At 43.6% G+C, this 18,839-nt stretch overlaps 1 pseudogene; it reads left to right on the plus strand.

The window, feature by feature from the left end:
- Positions 1-1,404: 1,404 nt before the first annotated feature.
- On the plus strand, positions 1,405-2,294 carry LOC148687281 (uncharacterized; annotated as a pseudogene).
- Positions 2,295-18,839: the final 16,545 nt, after the last annotated feature.

Here is an 18,839-nt window from a genome sequence, read left to right on the forward strand (position 1 = left end):
TTTATGAACACCTCGGTTTATGAATTTTTGGTTTATGAACGCCGCGGACCCATCTGGAACAGATTAATTCACTTTCCATTACTTTCAATGGGAAAGTTCGCTTTAGTTTATGAACAGACTTCCGGAACCAATTACACCCATGCTTCGGGTTAAGTACGCTTCAGGTTGAGTACTCCGCGGACCCGCCTGGAACGGATTAATCCACTTTCCATTACTTTCAATGGGAAAATTCGCTTCAGTTTATGAACGCTTCAGTTTAAGTACTCCGCGCACCATCTGGAACAGATTAATCCACTTTCCATTACTTTCAATGGGAAAGTTCGCTTCAGTTTATGAACGCTTCAGTTTATGAACAGACTTCCGGAACCAATTGTGTTCATAAACTGAGGTACCACTGTATGTGACAGCTTGGCAGTGTTTGAGGGAACTGAATCCTGTTCTAAACTGATTGGCAGCAATGCCGCTAAATTGTGTCCTCCCTAAAAGAGGGCACATATTCCGGTGAGATCTGGAGACTGACCTCCTGGTTGTGGGTGGGTCTATTGGACAGCCACAACACCCAATTGGTAGCTCCCTCGTTGCTGGGTGTAATCTGGCCAATGGGGCGCAGTCTAAATGGATCGAGGAACCTATCTAAACCCATGCACGTGTCCCAGAGCTTCCTCTTTCGGCTTGTGCATCGGAACACCCGCCCACCTCTCCCTAATTTTAGGGCATTTTGCGATTGACCTTGCTATGCCGTCGTGTGTCGTCTGTCATTAGGACAGGGGCACGGCAGGAATTTTCCCCACTTGGCTGATTGGCTGCTGCCATTTGGGTTTTGCCTGCCGTGTAGCAAATCGTCACAACTTGAAAGGTTGCGGATAGGCACTGGTTCATGGTGATAGGGATGGGAGAACGCTCTCGCCATCCCTATGTGAAGGGTATTCCATTAAAGGAATCCAGGGACTCAACTTGGTTTGGTCTACCCCTGAGAGGGGGTTGTGCCTGTGCCTGAGTCCAGGGGAGCATCTGAGGAGTGAACAGAGTCTGTTCCCAGGCTTTTCTCCTCCCTCAGGTGTTCACCCTTGGCTGACCTATGCAGCCACTCACTTTTCTGTAATCAATAAAGTTGTGGCCTAAATTCTGCCAAAAACCAAAACTAAAATTTGAGTCAAATGTGTCTTTAAGGGGGAAGGTCTCTGAGTCTGAACATGCAAATAAATCCCAGTGGAACCAGTGACGGAGGTAGGCATTTCATTCTGAGTTGGAATTAGTCATGGGCACCATTGCTGGATTAGGGTTGGTCATCCTGAAGCATTTTGGAGCAAACACGTGTGCAACCCAATCCTATGTACTTTATTTAGAGGGTGGACCTATTAGGAAGGCGGGAGACCTATTAGGAAGGTCCGGCCTTGGAGGCTGATGGATCCAGTGGGATTCCAAATGGCTCTGGGGTTCCGCCCCCCCCATCTGATATGACCAGTGCTCCTGTCGAAGCCCTGGCCGACCTCTGAAACACCTGAATGGCCTGGGCTATTGACACAATCGCCCCTGAGCACCCTCTCCTACTTTGTGGAGCCCAATTGGCCCCCTGGTATACCCCAGAGCTTAGGGCGAGGAAGCAAGCTGGGAGACAGCTTGAACACAAGTGGAGGAACTATCTGAATGAATGCAACTGAACACTGGTAAGGACTCATATCGAGCCTACCTAGCGGCAGTGAAGGCAACCCAAATGGCATACTTTGCTAACTGCATTGCATCCTCATTATGTCGTCCGGCCGAGCTTTTCTAGGTTGTACGGGGCCTTTTACAGGCTGGCCCAAAGGAGGTGATAGAACCAACAGTAGCTCACTGCGACTTGTTTGCAAAGCATTTTGAGGATAAAATCGCTTGCATCCACCAAGAGCTTGACTCTGCTTTTATAGCAGATGAACCTCATGCAGTGCCCAGAGCACAGTCTAGCCCTGTTGTGTTGGATGAGTTGGTAAGGTTCGAGGGTGTGGACAAGATGCTTGGATCAGTCAGGGGAACCACTTGCGCTCTAGACCCTTGCCCCTTTTGGCTGATAAAATCCAGCAGGGAGGGAACAGTGGGCTGGGCCAGGGAGGTGATCGATGCCTCTTTACAAGAGGGGGTGGGGTCCCTGCCTGTTTGAAGGAGGCAGTGATAAAACCACTCCTTAAGAAACCTTCCCTGGATTCAGAAAACTTACGGTATCTAACTACTGGCCTGTTGATAATCTCCCTTTCCTGGGCAAGGTTCTGGAGCAAGTGGTCGCAAACAAGATCCAGGCGCTTTTGGAAGAAACTTGATTTTTCTGGATTCATTTCAATCGGGGTTTAGGCCTGGTTTTGGCACAGAAACTGCTTTGGTAGCCCTTTAAGATGACCTCTGTCAAGAGAGAGACAAGGGAAACATGTCCCTGTTAATTGTTCTCGACTTCTCTGTACTTTGTGCAACCCAATCCTGTGTACTTTGAGATGACTTCTGTGTTTAATGAAGTACTGAACATTATAATTTGGCTATAGCTTGTGGGTTATACAGAACAGTGTTATATCTATGTGTTCATTTGTTTCTTCCTTGCTGCTCTGCTTCCCTAGAGATCTGCATGTTAATCCTGTGAACCTCTTTCTGTGATCCTCCAGCTTTAATGTTTAGGGAAGTTTTTAATGCTTGATGTTTTATTGTGCTTTTAATTTTGTTGGGAGCTGCCCAGAATGATGGCTGGGGAAACACAGCCAGATGGGCGGGGTAATAATAATAATAATAATAATAATAATAATAATAATAATAATAATAAATGGCAGATGGAGGATTGCAATGGAAGGGAGTAACCCAAAGATTTGGGACAGGTCAGTACAACTTTGTTGCTTCTTTGCAGGGGCAAGTTCTATTCGTTTTTCAGCAGATGTGATTGCAAAAGGTAATGTTATCCCATCTTGCCATATGGCATCAATAAATTGCAAATGTAAAGTGAATATTGAATATTTTATATTTTAAGTGGGATCTGTTACTGCTGCCAAAATAAAAAGGGAAAGGAATGATATCATCTGAAGCAGAGAAGGCACAGTTGTTTTTTGTAGAGGAGTGCCTTTTGAATTTGAATGGAAAATGTGATGTTATGTGTGTGATAGAAATGTGCATGTTATAAACTATGATTGCGAGATAAAAGTCACACTTTGATTAATAGGGGAGGAACAGCCTAAAACAGGCATCCCCAAACAGCGGCGCTCCAGATGTTTTGGCCTACAACTCCCATGATCCCTAGCTAACAGGACCAGTGGTCGGGGAAGATGGGAATTGTAGTCCAAAACATCTGGAGGGCCGAAGTTTGGGGATGCCTGGCCTAAAAGAAGGGTGGCTGGGAGAAATGACTTCATTATTGATGTTATTCCCTGCAGGTGGAGTTATTCGCTAACCCACTTCTGGTCCACAGAGCACTGAAACTAAAAAAGCAAGTCAAATATTAAAAAATTGGGACCCTCAGTATAGCTGAAAATCAAGACATGTATTTTGCTGTTGAAGATGTGTGGTGGTTGTGCTTTGTTTGGTAGGAGCAGAGATGCGGAGAGATGAAGGAAACCATAGCTACCAGAACTGCACACTTAAACAACGTTGTTACTTGGGGCAGCCAGCAAATGCAGGCAAATTTGGAAAAGCAGGCAAATATTTAAGCTATGATTGTAGATGCTCTCTCTCCCCACCGCCCCTTGAAGTAAACCCACACTCTGTGGTTTACAAGATTTTTAGATGTGAGATAAATATTGAAAGCACTTTTAATAATATAACTTCTAGCAATACGGTGAGGGGGTCATTGGTGGTTCTGTACAAGAGTGTGAATTCAAACCTTTACCTTTTACTCAGGATAGGACAACTTGGTTCTAACTGTTGAAACGGACTTTGAAAAATGTATTATTGCAAAAGTTCCCACTTCTTCTGCTTTGAAAATCCTGTAACGGTCGCCAAAGGGGGTGTCCCATTAATGGGATATCCCACTGATATCCACTACTTTATAGGTTGGAAGCTATGGAGTTATTGGAGTTTGAGATTTAAAGAATTAGGAGAGTAAAGCTCTTTGAAATGTTGCCCTTGTAGTTCTGGGTTGCTGAAATGCCTTACCCCCAGTCCAGGTCTTGAGAGGGTCAAAAGCAGCAGGCTTCATTGAGAATAATGAAAAGAGGAGATGAAAAAGGCCTATTAAACCTACTAACTCATATTTCTGTTGGGGGAAAGAAAGGGCAGTTGTGGGTGTTGGGCCGAAACAAGGGTGGCAACGGCCCCAGAGAAGATAGATTAATTGCTTCTCTATCAGGAACCAGAAACAGACTCTTTAAATATTTTATTAAAGGAAACCTTTGGTGAAATAAATTAATTAGAGCTTTCCAAATTTGTATCTTAGTCACTTGCATGGCAGCTGAAAAAGAGACAGAAACAGAATACGGTAACACATCTAGTTAATGATGCCAAAACTATTGAGAATCCTGCAGAGATAAGAAAAATGTTTTCAGAAGTATTATAAGCAATTATACAACAGAGAAAAGGAGGACATTCAGAAGTTACATCAATATGTTGATTCAAAAGGACTGTAAAGTATTCCTGCAGAGAAGAAGGTTCTACTTAATGACAAGCTAACGACACAAGAACTGGAAATGGCTATCAGTCAGATGGAACTTGGCAAGGCCCCAGGACCTGATGGACTGACATCAAAATATTATAAAGTTTTAAAAGACTAGTTGATCCAACTGCTGAAAGATGTCTGCAACAAAATTTTGGAGGGAAGGAAAGCGCCAGAGACTTGGAAAGAAGCCTTTATTACTTTGACCCCTAAACCAGATACAGATAAAACACAGGTGAAGAATTACCGACCAATTTTGTTATTAAATATGGATTACAAAATTTTTGCAAATATTTTGGCAAGAAGATTGAAGAAGGTATTGAATGAGGTTATACATAAAGATCAGGCGGGTTTCCTGCCTGGTAGACATATGAAGGATAATGTTAGGAATGTGGTAGACATATTATAAATGTTAGAGGTCAAAAAGAATGGTAAAGCTATTATAATGCTTATAGATGCAGAAAAAGCCTTCGACGATGTCACCTGGAGTTTTATGAAAAGAAATTTGCAGAATATGGAGGTTGGTCAAAATTTTCTGAATGGTATAAATGCAATTTATTTGGAACAAAAGGCTAAGATTATTGTTAATAATGTGATTTCTGAAGAGCTTAGAATTGGAAAAAGGTACAAGACAAGGGTGCCCCCTACCCCCCTATTGTTTATATCTGTTCTGGAGGACTTGCTGAATTTGATAAGGAAAAATGATGAAGTAACAGGCATTAGAGTAGGATCGAAATAATATAGGATAAAATCCTTTGCTGATGATTTAGTATTAACATTACAAGAACCAGATACCAGTGTAGGTAAAGCACTGGATCTTATTCAAGAGTTTGGACATTTTGCTGGTTTTAAATTAAATAAGAGTAAAACCAAAGTACAGTAATAGGCAAAAATCTTTTAAATGATGAGATAAATAGATTGGAAGAGGCTACTGGTTTGAGTTTTGTGGGAAAAGTGAAATATTTGGGTGTACAATTAACAGAAAAAAATTTGAACTTGTATAAAGACAATTATGAAAAATTGTGGAAGGAAGTTAAAAGAGATTTGGATATATGGTATGATTTGAAATTGTCTGTGATGGGCCGAATTTCTGCGGTTAAGATGAATGAATTGCCAAGAATGTTATTTCTATTCCAGATGATCCCGGTGATAAGATACCTGTAATGCAAAATGTTTCAGGAAAGTGTTGTCAAAATTTATCTGGCAGGGGAAGAAACCAAGAATTAGGTATAAGTTACTCAGTGATACAAAGGATTTAAAAATCTGCTTATGATGCTGCAACATTCTGCTGGCTTAAAGAATGGTTTATGCTGGAAAATACGGATCTATTGGATTTAGAAGGTTTTGACAATCGTAACATGAACTCAAGCATTGAAATTGAAGGAATCATCGCTACTATAGTTATTTAAATGTGTTCATACCAAGAAGGCAAAACGACATACATAAGAAATCCTTTATATGCTGTTCCACTGGACTGCACACTATTTGCAAAAGCTAAATCACTGCCTTTTACTAGACCACCTGCTTTGTGTTGCATTGGCTCGGCGGCTCGGCTCTTGACTTTACAGAATGCTACTCTGTATTTAATAGTAGGTGAGCCTTCACAGGAGAAGTCGGATCTTCTAAATTAGGCTCGGTAGGGTTTGAAATGCACGGGGCTCTTTTTTGAAGAACACTTTTGTACATAGCACTTGGCACCTTCGCTTGGTAATGTTATCCTAAAGCATAAATGCACACTGTCTGTACATGCAGGTGGGCATGTTTATGCAGTAGTGTGTATCAATATTCTCTACTCTTCTCTCCTTGCTGCACCTGCACACATACAGTTTCTTCCTTGTTGCTTTAAAAATATTTTGTTTTGCAATATATATATATATATATATACTCGGAGTCCAATAGCAGAGGGGGAGTGGCACAGCCCTGAAACATCACTAGGTCCAACCCATCCAGAGGCGACCTACGAGAACGCTCTTTTTTGTGGTGGCAGTAAGCTCTTGAGAAGTACAAAGCAAAACCAAACCTTTCCTGAAAAATGCAATTTAACTCAACCAATATAGTGGGAAAGGGATGACTTGGTGATGTTGTCATGTGAACAGCACCTAAAGAAGTTTTCTGTCTCCAGCACTGAACACATATTATCATGCCATGTGTACACAACCTTTCTTTCTTCCACACGGGTATAGAAAGAGAAATAGTATTATTATTATTATTATTATTATTAAAGAGAAATAGTATTATTATTATCTTAATGCTGCCAGTGTTTTCAGCTGTATTCGGGGAATGTATCCAGGGAAAAGTTACACAGAACTCCATCAAAAGTACTAGTTACAGGTAGGTAGCCGTGTTGGTCTGACGTAGTCGAAACAAAAAATAAAAAAAATCCTTCCAGTAGCACCTTAAAGACCAACTAAGTTTGTCATAGGTATGAGCTTTCATGTGCATGCACACTTCTTCAGATACACTGAAACAGAAGTCACCAGATCCTTATGTATAGTCAGAAGTTGGGGAGGGGTATTCCCACCACCCTTCTGAGTAATATCCGAGTCCCCACCCTCTCACTATATATAAGGGTCTGGTGACTTCTGTTTCAGTGTATCTGAAGAAGTGTGCATGCACACGAAAGCTCATACCTATGACAAACTTAGTTGGTCTCTAAGGTGCTACTGGAAGGAAAATATTTTTTATTTTTTGTTCCATCAAAAATGTAATCCAAGGGTCGACAACCTAAGGCCCGTGGGCCACAAGCGGCCCACGGGGGGTCGTTTAACTGGCCCACAAACCGCCCCCAAACCAAGCTGCCTGTTCGGCGAGTCCCCACGCGCTGCACTAAACCAGCGCAGCACGGCACAGGGACCTACACCTGCGGCGCCAGAAATCGCGACTGCGCAGATGCAGGCGCTGGAAATCGTGGGCGCGCAAGCTATCTGGCCCATGGAAGGATCTCCGCTGGATTGAACCAGCCCAGGCGAGGTAAACCTTGCCGACCCCTGGCGTAATCCTTCGTCTATTTGCTATAGAAGTGTCTCAGTAAGAACTTTTTATTTTGAAGTCCTGATAAACAAGATTCAATTTTTAAAAATGAAACAGAATATTGGACTTCAGTGGGAGGAATCACTTGGGTGTTACAGTCATGACTTTTCTCTTTTTATACTCCCTATCATTTACAAAATGTGATCCTAACAACAAATAATATCCTGCAGAAGTCATCCCAAAGCACCTTCAGGTTACTGAGAACAAACCCTGCATAGGCAGAGTGGTTTTTATTGGAGAAAAAAAAATGTTTTCAAGCAGATGTTTCAATAAAACTAAGAATAGCTAGGGCTACAAAGAGACCCCCGAAGAACTAAAAATTAGTGTTTACCACACTGCCAATGCGTGAGTGTGCTATATTTTACTTACAAGGAAATTGGCTGGCTGAAAATGTGCAGTAAAAGTGCCTCTTAACACTGATCTATTAAACACTGATGCACGCCTATCAAGTCAAGCCATCGTGCTGGCATAACATTTATAATGCCATGGTTAGTGATATTGTGCCAGCATCTCGGTCTGTGTCTATCCAAACACTCATTTGTAGGTTCCTCAAGTCAAAGAATTTACCTAGGGGTAATTTGCCATAACGTGCATAAAATTAATGCCTTTTAACGGTGGCGCAGTTGCAGATATTCTCAAACGAACCTGATGATAGACCCATTCCCATCTGGATTCAGACCAGGGTTTGGGACCGAATCTGCCTTGAATGACATTTACTGAGAGAAGGATGGGGAAGTGTGATTCTCTTATTGGCTTTTGATAGCATTGACCATGGTATCGTCTATGGTTTGGGAGGCAGCCATTCTGCAGCCATTCTGGTCTTATCTCTAGGGATGGTTCTAGAAGCTAGCATCGGATAAGTGTCTCTCAGCCTCTAGATCGTAAGCTTGGGGGGGGCTCAAAGCATATTGCCTTGTCTCCGATGCTGTTTTAACATCAATATGAAGCTGTTGGGAGGGAGTGGTCACCAGAAATTTTGGGGTGAGGTGTCATCGTTCTGCTGACGATACCCAACTCTATTTCTCTGTCACATCTGAATTGAAAATGGTGTTCACAGTTCGTATTTAACCCCGAGTAGGCTTGCTAAGTGGGTGGCGCTGTGGGTTAAACCACAGAGCCTGGGGCATGCCGATCAGAAGGTCGGTGGTTCGAATCCCTGCAACGGGGTGAGCTCCCGTTGCTTGGTCCCAGCTCCTGCCAACCTAGCAGTTCGAAAGCACACCAGTGCAAGTAGATAAATAGGTACCGCTCTGGCGGGAAGGTTAATGGCATTTCTGTGCACTTCTCTGGTTCACCAGAAGTGGCTTTGTCATGCTGGCCACATGACCTGGAAGCTGTACGCCGGCTCCCTCGGCCAGTAAAGCAAAATGAGCGCCGCAACCCCAGAGTCGTCCGCAACTGGACCTAATGGTCAGGGGTCACCTTTACCTTTAGGCTTGCTAAGATGTATAAGACTGAATCAGATAAGTGCTGGCGATGCAAAGAGGTGGCAGGAACGTTCTTTCATATGTGGTGGACACATGCTGATTATAATAGGCCAGAAGGAGCCTGGGAAAGAGACAGTGAAACTCAGGCTCCTTCTGGCCTATTATTATAATGTACAAGAGAGCCAGTGTGGTGTAGTGGTTAAGAGCGGTAGACTCATAATGTGGGGAACCGGGTTCGCGTCTCCGCTCCTCCACATGCAGCTGCTGGGTGACCTTGGGCTAGTCACACTTCTCTGAAGTCTCTCAGCCTCACTCAACTCACAGAGTGTTTGTTGTGGGGGAGGAAGCGAAAGGAGAATGTTAGTCGCTTTGAGACTCCTTCAGGTAGCGATAAAGCGGGATATCAAATCCAAACTCCTCCTCCTCCTCTTCCTCTTCCTCTTCCTTCTGCTGTGGTATTCTGCACATACTATGCTTAGTGTTAAGGTTTAGACTTATTATAAGATTTTTTAAGTTTAAGTTAAGTCTGCTGCAACTGGATTTCTTATGGACAGTGTCAATCCTGAGTGTATTGGATTTGTGACCATTATGCTCTTTTGCCTTCAGTATCAGTAAAGTTCTGGATGGAATGCAATTGCCTCTGGTCTGTTTTTGGGGAATCCTGCAACATGTTTTAAGTTTTTACTCTGCTAACTATACATTAGAAGATCAAACCTATCCATTCTGAAGGAAATCATCCCCGAGTGCTCACTGGAAGGACAGATCCTGAAGCTGAGGCTACAATACTTTGGCCACCTCATGAGAAGAGAAGAAGACCCTGATGTTGGGAAAGATGGAGGGCAGAAGGAGAAGGGGACGACAGAGGACGAGATGGCTGCACAGTGTTCTTGAAGCTACGAACATGAGTTTGACCAAGCTGCGGGAGGCAGTGGAAGTCAGGAGTGCCTGGCGTGCTATGGTCCATGGGGTAACAAAGAGTCAGACGCGACTAAACGACTAAACAACAACAACTATACATTAGAATCTGCTCTGGATCAATATTGAGTAGAATTCCACGACAATACTGCCTCTGACAGTGGATGTAGATAGAATGTAAATATTGTGGCTAGTAGCCATGGATAGGGCATTATGGTGGCCCTTTTCATAGTGGCGTAGCATGGCCGGGGGGGGGGGGGCAGGGCATCGTCATCCCTGGCTGCAAAATTCTGAGGGGTGCAGCCAGGTGCAATGCCCCCACACCCTGCCCCTAGGCTGGCCGAGCCACAAGACAGAGGAGCTGCCAAGCTGAGAAGTTGCATGGCCACCGCTAGCAGTCATGTGACATGTCCCCCTCCCTGGTGCATACCTCCACCCCAGCTGCCCATTCCACCAGCCCTGCCCCAGCAACCCACGCTACGCCACAGCCTTCTCATTTCCTTTTCCAGCTCTGTCCTTTTTGAGATGCAGCGGCCAGAATCGTAAGCAGCATTCCAAATGTGGTTAGAGATCAGTTTTGTACAATGGCGTTATGAATGATATTGTCAACACTGTTTTAATCTCTTCCTAATGACCCCCAGCATGGAATCCACCCTTTTCACAGCTGCCACAACGCAGTTCTTTTGGCCCCCAGTGTGCATCATTTCACACTTGCTTACGTTGAACTGCATTTATCATTTTAATACTACCCATTCTCCCAGTGTGGAGTGGTCCCTGTGGAACTGCTCGGTCTCCCTGTTTGTTTGTTTTTACCACCCTGAAGTCATTTGTATCTATTCCACCAGCATCTCTCTCTAGGGCCCTCAGACTGACTTTTACAACAAATCAAGGATAAAAACAATACAATTCCATTTCTGTGTAATAAAAATGAAAATACTGAACTAGCTAGCAATATAGTACAAGTACCTAAAACAGTAATAAAATGCATAACAATTCAGCTTTTCAGCAGCTGATAAATTACTTTGTAAAACCACACAGAACAATTCCCCCCCTCCTCCTCCACTACCACCACTTCTTCTTCTTCTTCTTCTTCTTCTTCTTCTTCTTCTTCTTCTTCTTCTTCTTCTTCTTCTTCTTCTTCTTCTTCTTCTTCTTCTTCTTCTTCTTCTTCTTCTTCTTCTCCTTCTCCTCCTCCTCCTCCTCCTCCTCCTCCTCCTCCTCTTTTAAAAAAAGTTTAGCTTGCATTTATTTTAAATACTGTATTACCATTTACTGCCAGGTGTGCATATGATTGCGGCCTCACTCATTAAAAGGCTTGATACTTAGGGTGAATACAGCACCACATTACTTAAAGTTAACGAATGAAATTAATGAAGGCAACGAAATCAACTTGTTATGGCTAGACGAACTGAAAAAGATAGCAAACTTTTTATAAAAGAATGGAAATTGTTTACTGAATATTTACAGATAAATTGTAAACAGATAAAAGCACTGGCAGGATTATTGTAATAACCTGCACCTACATAAGAGTATACTGTAGATAAATAGGTACCGCTCCAGTGGGAAGGTAAACGGTGTTACTATGTGCTGCTAAGTGGCTTAGTCATGCTTGCTACATGACCCAGAAGCTGTACGCCGGCTCCCTCGGCTAGTAAAGTGAGATGAGCGCCGCAACCCCAGAGTCATCCACGACTGGACCTAATGGTTGGGGATCCCTTTACCGTTACCTTTACCTAATAGCCTCATAACACAGAGAGTGGCCCCCTATGCACTGGCTGGGAAGGGAAAAAAACCAGAAAAGGGTATTGGATAAAATTGATCAGGGGTCCCTTTACCTTACATAAGAGTATATGTTTAAAGAAGATAAATAAATGAGTAAGCTTAATTTGGATATGCAGAAGGTATTAAAATAAATTTAAGGAACTGCAGAAAGAGAAGTAAGTAAGTTGAGTTTTAAAATGTCAAAATGATTGTAAAATCCGTAAAATGCATATATCTAAAAGTATAAATAAAATTTTAAATATTTTTTTTAAAAAGATACCACTTTATTTACTTACTTATTTACCGCCCTTTATCTGTAGATCTCAGGGTGGTTTACAGCATAAAAACACAAGATTTTTATATATATTAAAAACATAATAGAAGCAAGAGCAAAATCAAACCAACAATCCTTGCTCCTTTATCCTAAGGCAGGCACCTCCCAAACAGCGGCCCTCCAGATGTTTTGGCCTACAACTCCCATGATCCCTAGCTAACAGGACCAGTGATCAGGGAAGATGGGAATTGTAGTCCAAAACATCTGGGGGGGTCAAAGTTTGGGGATGCCTGTCCTAAGGTGTGACCTTTGGCATTGGCAACCACAGCAGCCCTCAAAAGGGGAAACTTGGAAACTTGTCAGTAATTACAGTAGTCAGTTCTGGGAATCTATATATGGTATTCAATATGTTCAAATAAAGAGGTGTGCTTCCACTTTTCACAGATGGCACAGTAATTTCTCCAAAGCTGCTATGGGTGAGGTTGGGCTTTGTTTTTGTTCATTACGCCGTTGTTTTTAAGGCACGCCAGGAAAGAAGGGTAAATGAGTCAAAAGCACCAACAAAGGGCAGGTAATGTGAATGCTCCCCTTGGGTGTGTTGTTACAATGCAGCTGCCGGCAATTGAGGCCAATGTTTGTGCAACTCTTTCTGTGTGTGTGCATGGGAACGATCATCCAAAGTTTAAGCGCCGTTCCGTATATTATTTATGCTAACAATGTAGTAACATGGTAGGATATTTACAAAGATTGTGCCACTGGGCAGCATTTCCAAGCTGGTTGTTCATTAAATTTGGATTCCCTGACTTAAATGGAGATAGGTGAGTTTTTGAAGTAAAAATGTACTCCAGGCTTTTCTAGTTCTTTAACTGAAAAAAGGATTCTTGTGATCAGTTCCACCTTAACCCCTAGGGCTTAAAAAGCTTATGAGCTCATGGGGAATATTTTTTGCCACCAGCACATTAACTTGGTTTTGCCTACAAAATAGCTTCATCTCAAAGATTTCAGAGCTCATGCAGAGATGCCACCGTTATAGCAGTCCTGGCTTATCCCGAGTGTCACACGTTTATAGTCATGCAGAGTTTGCTCGCAAAGGCTGCTGCAGACCTAGCCTGTGATAGTTTGCATACTATTTTTCAGTTTACAACGTGCTCCTGCTTAATAGATAAATGTAAGAGAAGAGGCAGAGGAAATAAGTTCCATTCATTTCCTTGTTGGAAAAACCCCTGTAAGGCTGCCTCTGTAGAATTAAAAGAAAAGTCAGTGAAACATTCTGCCGGTTCAGGTGTTCGGATTGGAATGAGATGTTATACCTAGTAAATGTTGGCTTTCAAAATGGTTATCGCGGGCCCAAGGTCTTCCCTCTAAGATTTAGAGGTATTGTGACAGCATCGCGTGGTGTATAAATGTAGTGTAAACACTGACAACTGGGAAACACCGGCCTGCAAACGCTCCAATTAGAGAACAGTTTTTACCAAATGTGTCATGGGATTTGAAGATGCTCGAACTCAGGACGAAAGGGAGCAACGTGCTAAGAGGAAGGCGCACTTGGCAAACCCTCACTGTGATCAACTCCTGCCCGGAAACCAATGTCCCCACTGTGGAAGGACGTGTGGATCCAGAATTGGCCCCCACAGTCACTAATGGACTCACTGTTAAAACTGTGTTCATAGAAGATCATTTTACTTGCTATGAGAAGAAGTAAAGTGTGTTTCCTCAACCCCAGTAGTGACAGCCGATGATGTGAAATGGGAGTTTGAGGGATGTAGAATATCATGATATTGCAATGTGAATACAGAATGGAAGGTGGCAGGACCCCCAAGGATATGCTCTACAACAGGCATCCCCAAACTGCGGCCCTCCAGATGTTTTGGCCTACAACTCCCATGATCCCTAGCTAACAGGACCAGTGGTCAGGGATGATGGGAATTGTAGTCCAAAACATCTGGAGGGCCAAAGTTTGGGGATGCCTGCTCTACAAAGAGCTGGCTTCGAGCACCAGGTCCATTGGCAGACCAACCCCATAGTCTGCAAACATGACATGAAGGCTGGCAGCGTTAACCCTGTGCTGTGGGGATCCCTTGCAGATGACCGCAGTGCCTGGAGACAGACAGTCAGGTTGTGTATCCACGGCGCTGTGCTCTAAACCACTGAGTCTCTTGGGCTTGCCGACCGGCAGGTTGGCGGTTCGAATCGCCACAACGGGATGAGCTTCTGTTGCTCTGTCCCAGCTCCTGCCAACCTAGCAGTTTGCAGGCACGCCAGTGCAAGTGAACAGCATTTCCATGCTGCGGCGGGAAGGTAAACAGCATTTCTGTGTGCTCTGGTTTCCGTCACGGTGTTCCATTGCACCAGAAGCGGTTGAGTTATGCTGGCTACATGACCCGGAAAGCTGTCTGTGGACAAAAGCCGGCTATCTCGGCCTGATAGCGAGATGAGCGCTGCAACCCCATAGTCGTCTTTGGCTGGACTTAACCGTCCAGGGGTCCTTTACCTTTACCATAGCAGTGGCCAGAGTGGGAATGACCTCTGGGCACAGAGAGAAGATATGCCATGGTGCATCTGCAGCAGCATAACCGGACACCTTCATCTTGCCCACCTGCAACAGAAAAAGTCTCTCCTGTATTGATTTCTACAGCCAGAGCACTGTAACTCTCCTTGGGCGTGAGCACTTTCCCGTTTTCTCTGTTGCAGTTGTAAGGAGGAGAGCAAAGTTCTTGTTGTTGTTGTTGTTTTAATTAACTGCAATTTACAACTGCATTGGAACCCTAAACTGTGGATAATTGTAACTTTGCTTCTTGTAACAAGCCAGCTTCATAACCCATGGTTTGAAGTTGGCTTGTTTCAAACAAACCGTAACTTCAGTTAGTTGCATTCAGATGAAATGATAAATTGCAGTTGAATAAAAACAGAAGCAAAAGTTTCCAATCTCCTCTGCCAGAGGAAAAGGAGGGGGGAACTCATTCTGCAGCGTCTTCTGATCACGATAAACCATGGTTTATCACGGCATCCGAACCAGCTCATTGTTATCTCGTTCTATTTTCTATATCTTACGCTGCATTTTCTCTCCCTCGCTACCCTCTGTTTTGCATGGTACATGCTGAAACTGGCAGCTTGTGGTTGTCTTTAAATGAAAATGTTATCTGTTTACTATTCAAATGCAGTTTTTAAACAGTTTTGCTCAGCACATTTGATTTTAAAAACCTATTAAAGCTGCAATATTCCTCGTCTACCTTGTTCCTCCCTCTGCGCTGACATTGACTTTCTTCGTTTTTAAATAGGAATATAATATTGTATGTCTGTTCGGGGTGATGCAATTTCCTGCATTGAATTACGAGTCATTGGGCAAGGCTGCTCACCTTCCCTATCATGGAAATTTTTGTGCTCATACACATTTTCTCCCCACATTTACAAAATGTCTTATTAGCTTGGCTATCTTGCACACTATCTCCACAGCCACACTTTCATTTTAAATCTGCAAAGCTTATCACTGTGCCTCTTACCATCTGTGCCTCTTACCATCTTACCATCTGATGGAAATCGTCAGAATTGCTGAGTTAAGATAAACACCCTCATTCTGTAGCACGAAGGGATGCAGAGGAGGAGGGGGGGTGGGCCTAAGCAGCAAAAATGCTAATTTGTTTTAAAGTTTAAAAGTACTGACCTATGTACTGAAGATAAGCATATCCAATTTTAAATCTTCCATATCTTTTTGTAATGTCTAATTGCATAGTTAAATGAGCTGTAAAACCAGAAATGCTGCCGTAACCTCTAAACAATTTTGCACAGTTCTAGAACATTTGAGATAACAGGAGTAAACCTTAGGAGAGCTTTTGCTTTTCTCCTCTATTAATATTCTGTTTTAGAGGGCATTGTTTAATCAACAGGAGATTCTTTCTGCTTGGACAGTTTTTCCAATTTATTGTTGGGCTTGCTTTATGATCCTGGAGGGTGATCAGATTGTATGTTTCGTTGCATGGCGCGTTCAAGAAATGACTTCCAAGAAATGTCCGCTAGTCCTTCAGAGAACCACGGCGGAGGAGACCTCATTGGAGAAGCTTTACGTATAGGCATTTATTTAGATACACGTATATCTAAGTGCGAGTTAAATCGACAAACCATTAATAGCTATGCAAATCTAGCATTGGTTTATCGGACTATGTTCTGGTGAATTCTCGAGCTTATCAAAGAATTCTTGGTTAGACTATTGGTGCTGTAACGGAAGCAAGACCACCTCCATATTTGTTATAAGTGAAGCAAGAATGGTGACTCTTCAAACCACAACCACAACCTTTAGGATGCTGTATGGACGTTGGGGGGACAGGTTTGCAACATTTTCTTGCTGCAGGGTATTTCTTGCCAACAGGACCGTCTCTAGGCCTGGGCCAGGTGGCGCAAGGCGCCAGGGCGCCTGGCCACCAGGGGTGCGGAAGGGGTGCTGAACAGCTGGTGTCTGGGAGCAGCTGCTGCCGGTGCCCCCCCGGTGGCAGTAGCGCGCGGCCCTTGAGCTTCCTCTCCTTTCGTCCTCGTGAAGCAGAATCAGCGAGACTCCTGCCTAGAGTGGCACCACGCGCCTGCTGCCACTCTAGGCAGGAATCTCGCTGATTCTGCTCCAAGCGGAGGAGAGGAGAGGAGAGGAAGCTCAAGGGCCATGCACCCTTGCCGGGTCACTCCAGGTGTTGATGCGGCGGCTGTGGCCGGGGCTGCTCCTCCTCCTGCTGTCCGTGCTGTGGGGTGGGGAAGCGCTCCCGGCTCAGGGGGTCCTGAGGCCGCTGCCATCCTCTGCCGGTGGCCACGATGCTGCGCCCGCCTTGGGCAGCAGCAGCAGCAGCGGTTCCCCCAGCGGCGAGGCGGCATGGAGCAGCAATGCCTGTAGGGCGCCTCCGCCATGCCGCGCAGGGCAAAGTGCTGCTCAGTAAAGGCCAGTAACTCTGAGAAACGGGGGGGGGGCACTGGAGGGACCTTTGCACCATGGCGCCAGATGGGCTTAAGACGGCCCTGTTTGCCAAGCAGCTGGTGGTGTTGAGCTCTTTAGAATAACTACTCATACAGGGACCAATAGAAGAAGACTCTTTCACCCCAGTATGGTTCCCCCTTTTCATCTATCATAGCCCAACAAGGCAACAACAAAAATCTGCTGGCAACATATAAATCAATCTGGCTAACCTGATCCAAAAAACCCCACACTCACGCACATAAACAAATCTCACTACAGCCAACCAAAGACAGCCAACCACCCACTAGGCCACCCCCCCCAACCTCTCTCACCACCAAGGAAACACAACAAGCAAATAGTAAGAGAACACACACAAGTGACGCTGACACAAAACCCCACACATACACTAAGTAGAAGAATAGAGGCATAACCGACCGACCCTACCCCTTACCATTCCTCCTCCCTCTTTCCCAATCTTTTCTTCCTAACCAAAAAGAAAAAGAAAAAGGGTGGGAAGGAGCTGCTATGGTCACACACTTTTCTTATATATGGTCTCTGAGGGTCCTTTGCCTGAATATATTTGACCACCTCAACACTACAGAAAGGTGTCACTGCTATTATATGTGAACAGGGGATTCCAGTCTTGGCTTGAACCTTGAACCAAGATTTCCAGATATAAATGCCCACCTATGGTAAATTTATAATTAAACCACCCAAATGGTAAAGCACTGGTCATTTTAAAATTAAACAGAGCCCCTCACTCCTCATTTTTATATCACAGTACATGACTGTGATTACTCCGTGAAACAAATGGACATGACTTCCTGGGTCCATTGCAAAATGGAATATCACATTTTCTCAAGTGTTTTAAGCTTCCTGCAGACTGCCTCTATTTGCTCACCTCTTTGGCCAAAAAGCTTGCTGATTATAATTAGCAAGAGATGGAAAAGGGGTTGTGTTATTTATCCTTTTGTTGGTCTGTTGAATTTGTAATCAACCGAACCAAGTTACCAAGGGGGTCACTACCTGAATTAATAACACTTCATGCTTGGGATTGATTACATCTAAATGTTAATCAATTCACATTAAATACCTGCTGTTGGTTCTCTCCTTTTTCAATTTTCTGTTTGTTTGGCTTCATGTAACTGACAGAAGTATTATATCCTAATGCCATTTGCTTTTCCAGTAGCTTCTCCTCCCAAAAAACTAATATTTGGTTGGAAAGATCTAGACTGATTATGTATAACAGAGTTATAAAACTTTGGTTAAGGAAAGATGAGCTACATGGATACACCTTGCTAGATCCTGAAATGATTATTCTTTGCTTACAGTCTAAGCACAAATTTCTTCCGTCTCCAGTTTTCGTGGTTGATGACAAACTGAGCCAACATTTCTGAATCTTGCTTTAGTGATGAACACCACAGCATCATAAGCAACAACTTGCAAATACTACCTTCTTAAGGCATCTGCCACAAAACCGCTTTAGTAATAATAAGTTTAATTGCTCAGACCTTAACTATGGTGGCTCATCTGGCTCCTTCATTTCATATCTTTAGGCACCAGGCAAAACCATTTCTATGAAATATGCTCGTGGGAGGGGGACTATTGGTTTGCTTTTGCTTTTGTTCTTGTTTTTATCATATATCTTGTGTTCTCATTTTGTATTTTTATGTATTTTCTATTATTATGCTTTTTTGTTGTGAACTTTGGAAGGAACTTACAAGGGCATATTTTAAAGATTTAACAGCCAATATTTCCACACCTGTTTTAAAAATCTCTGTTGAGGTTTTCTCAGCAAAGGGTGCGTGCCTCAAACGTGGATCTTGGCATCCAGGGAATTCTCCTTTTTATACCTTTCTTTTTCTTTTTCTTTGCCACCAGCATTAATGGGAAGGGTGTTAT

This window comes from Zootoca vivipara, chromosome Z1 (assembly GCF_965207765.1).
Source record: "Zootoca vivipara chromosome Z1, rZooViv2.hap1.1, whole genome shotgun sequence".
NCBI lineage: Eukaryota > Metazoa > Chordata > Lepidosauria > Squamata > Lacertidae > Zootoca > Zootoca vivipara.